This window comes from Octopus bimaculoides, chromosome 5 (assembly GCF_001194135.2).
Source record: "Octopus bimaculoides isolate UCB-OBI-ISO-001 chromosome 5, ASM119413v2, whole genome shotgun sequence".
Classification (NCBI taxonomy): domain Eukaryota; kingdom Metazoa; phylum Mollusca; class Cephalopoda; order Octopoda; family Octopodidae; genus Octopus; species Octopus bimaculoides.
The window spans coordinates 7,958,690-7,963,148 of NC_068985.1; positions in this window are offsets into that span (position 1 = coordinate 7,958,690).

Genomic DNA, 4,459 nt, shown 5'->3' on the forward strand with positions numbered 1-4,459 from the left:
GTGTGTTTGTGTATCTGTGTTTGTCCCCCTAGCATTGCTTGACAACCGATGCTGGTGTGTTTAGGTCCTCGTCACTTAGCGGTTCGGCAAAATAGACCGATAGAATAAGTACTAGGCTTACAAAGAATAAGTCCTGGGGTCGATTTGCTCGACTAAAGGTGGTGCTCCAGCATGGCCGCAGTCAAATGACTGAAACAAGTAAAAGAGTAAAAGAGAGTAGTGCTTCCAGATTAATAAGGTCAACAGTAGCCAAGAATCGAACTCCCTGAAGACAGTGATGCTGACTTTCATGATATGCGTCTTTATCCTCAAAGTAAGCATCACTGCCTTCAGTGAGTTCGATTCTTGGCTACTGTTGGTGTCTAAATTCTTGGGCCGTAAAGGTAGTTCTTTTAAGGCAAAAGAAACCTCAGCATATGGCGTTTGTTTTTCGCATTTACGCTCGTGAATTTCATGGCAATGTATCTTTTATCCTTTACTTGTTTTAGGCATTAAACTGCGGCCATGCTGCAGCACCGCCTTGATGAATTTCTAGTCTAACAAATTAAATAAATATATATATATATATATTTGATGTGTTTCTTTCAGTTTCTATCAAATTTCCTCACAACACTTTGGTCGGGTCGAGGCTATAGTAGAAGACACCCAAGGTGCCAGGCGGTAGGATTTGAAAGTAAAATCATATGGTTGGGAAGCAAACTTTTTATTAAATTCCTACGCGTAAAAAGGTGGTAGGGGCGGAATTAGCAAAAGAAAGCAATAAAAGTTCATCACATAACTTGCACATAACCCGTATTACAGAATGTTCTATGGATTTTCTCTCGTGAACAAGGGTTATATATAGAACGTGGGCAAGCACAGCCAGAGAGGCCTAGAGGTGGTCGAAGACGCTATGTGTGCGGCCACATATAACAATTCCTTAAGTAGACTAACTTCCTTGGTTAAAGGAATCGACGACTATGAAAAAGTGAGTATTTTCCCGCCTTTTGCACGAAGCTATTCATTTCAGGTATTAAAGTATCTACGAACTACTCTGTGTCTCTGGCAAGCACCTATATAATTATGTAAATATGGTGATATATTCCTGTAAAAATAATTGTTACTCAACGTTTGTAATTGGCTTTCAAATGACACAACGCACGGTCTAAATATCATACCACCATATCCATACCCATTAAACTCTTCTCTACATTGACGGCACTCGACTTTCTGTTTCTACAAACCAATTCAACAATGGCAACTATCGGCGTTTTACAGTGAGTTTAGCTTATCAGGTTTTGGAAATGATTGCAAATATGCATGAATTCTGTGAACGCTTTGTGCCTCAGGTATAAATGGGTATTTAACTTTTTCACGATTGTTTGGTAACCTCAGAATCATCTGAAGTTTAGGCAGAATTCTAAAACGAAAATTATTGCAACATTCGAAATGTACAAGTCTATACATTTTTAAAGATTTTAAAACACTTATATGATCAGTGCAAAGATAGATACATCCATATTCAAGTTTTGTAACTCTAAAACTAATCTCAGGTATCTGTAAATTTTACGCTTTAGTAGAGTAGCAGGAATATTTCGCAGCCCCAAAATACTTAGAAATCGAACCCGGAACACTGTATCCAGTACAGAATCAGCTAAACAACATTAACGCAATTCGATCAAACGTCTGACCGCTCATATATCTGGCGAAGAGGATTTTATTAGCAAGTTATTTCTCACACCTATTTTTCTTGGTGAGTCACAAACTATAAAATAGAATAGCAGCTGTGGTGCTCTCTTTTAACCGGCTAGCTGCGAAGTGACGCAGCAGTTAAAATAATGATATAATGGAGGAAATTGTGTAAAGTGGTTAGGCGCACTACATAAAAAAAAAAAAAAAAAAAAAAAAAAAAAAAAAAAAAAGACAAGAAAAAAATGCTAACAGGTGTTGGCGGATTTCAGAAAGTTTTGAAGGGTGTAGTTAACAACTGAAGCTAACAACTGAAGCTAACAACTGAAGCTAACAACTGAAGCTAACAACTGAAGCGAGTAGTTTATTCCATGCTTCAGTGATTCTGATCATGAAAAAATGTTTCTGAAAGTCGTTGTCTTTTGATTTTATAAGCATGTACGCAAATGTGTGTCATTCTCGACAGTAGTAATATCTCATAAAAAAACGTTGGACTATTTCACTGGATGTAAACATATTCTCTTTGTCGTTCGTAGTAACGACAATATATAATCTGTTAACGAGGAAAATAAATATTTTTGCATTTAAAATCTCAACGCGACTTCTGTTCTTTCCAACTACTTCAACTCAATCAAAACATCGCAGAGTTGATTAAACCAAAATCTGAAATGGCTTATCCTTACGCTAGAATGATATTCTTACCAAATAATACCATAGTTAAGATGGTAACTAATAAGTGCTTGAAATATGTTCTGGAATTCATATCTATCTTTTACCTTTTATTTTTTTTATTTGTTTCATTTATTTGACTGTGGCCATTCTGGAGGGCACCGCCTTGAAGGGTTTTAGTCGAAAAAACCGCCTCCAGGACTTAGTCTTTTTCTTAAGCCTGATACTTATTGAATCGGTCTCGTTTGCCGAACCGCTAAGTTACGGGTATGTAAACACACCAACACTGGTTATCAAGCAGTGTTGGCACACACAGAGACACAGACAGACACACACACACACACACACACACATGACGGGCTTCTCTCAGTTTGCGTCTACCAAATCCACTCACTTTGGTCTGTCGATAGCTCTAAAAGAAGACACTTGTTCAAGGTGTCACGCAATGGGACTGAACCCAGAACCATGTGGTTGGCAAGCTTGCCACAACCACGGGAAAATAATTTATCACGCAAGATACAACACCATTTGTACTGAGTAATCACCAACAGGTTACATCACTATGTCGTTTCCATTTAAGCATCTTACCAATGATCATACATAGAAATTTAAATTAATAAGAAATAAAAATTTTAATTAATCAGAATTTATTCTATTACTGTCAAATTGAAGCTGCGGGACTAATTCCAGGAAAATGTGTCTCTGATGACACTTAAAAAGTGATATTTACTTCTTGAGATGCCGAATGATAAGATATTTGCTCTCAGCCAATTTGATACATGTAAAAGTTCATTGTTTATTCTGTTTGTATATCTTTTATTACGTTGAGCCAAAAGCTTTGCAATATTTTGGTAGCTTATTTGCTTTATTCATCATGTTACAACAAAAACCTAGCAGTCAAAGTAGAGGCCATCATGTTGCGCCGTCTGAAAGCTGCCGATACCAGTTCTTGTCTTTCGAAGCGAGTCCTTCACAGAAGCTTCAGAGAGAGAGAGAGAGAGAGAGAGAGAGAGAGAGAGAGAGAGAGAGAGAGAGAGAGAGAGAGAGAGAGAGAGAGAGATGAGTATCTATCACGCAATTGCGATAAGTTACGTCACAACTCATCTAGAATGTTGAAGATTCAAGAACAGAAGTTAGCTATTAAATATCTGATTAACAAGGGAGAAATTGTTCATTGTGTCATATAGGTCAATCAGCTATCACCCATATCATTTGCAGTTGTCTAAACACGTCTACAAGATATTATCTTCGCATTAGGCTTGACAGTGTTACTTAAACCAGCCACGATGTTGTAAGCTTGGAGAACTTATCTTGATGGTTATACCGAAATACACAGCAGAACCGGAATATATCCAAACTTTAAAAAGGAGCAACACTGATGGAAGATTCTAATAAAGACAACAATCCGGTGTAAGCATAAAGGGCCAAATATTGTTCGGTGGGGTCAGAGAACAAAAGTCACGCATCGTTGTAGAGATCAGTTACACGGCGTATGTAAATATCCTCCATGGAGGACTAATGTGAAACCTAGAGCTCCAATAGCCAAGCTATAAATTTTCATTTGTGCCCATTATCATATTTGTACCAGGCACTAACAACAGATATTTGCATAGAAATCTAAAAAAAAAAACCCCGGTTTTCTTCAAAAATGAATAAGGCAAACTGACTTGCATTCTCCAAATACAAACCAATTTGTGGTACATTGAAAACATTGCAGGAATTCTCCATTTGAAAATTCTTGTCTGAGCACATACAATCACATATACATAGGGAATGTGGTGACACATAGATACTTAAGTGAAGGTCACGTACACACGCTTGTGTGCTATGTGACATGCATAGCCCCTCTATGAATGCAAGATTTTCTGTACACGTATATTAATATATCCACAAACTTCAGGGGCTGCCTTGTCATAAACAAACGAATTTTGCCACATTGTTTGTGACCGACTTAAATTGTGCAATTGAAAACACTTAGATCCCAAAGAAAGATAACATCACACCACACACATTTCTGTCTATCTATCTATCTATCTATCTATCTAAAAGTAGGAGCAACAGAGTGACTCAAGGGTCGAGAGTTTCGTGCGTTGGCACTTACTAAACTAGTTACAGATCAAAG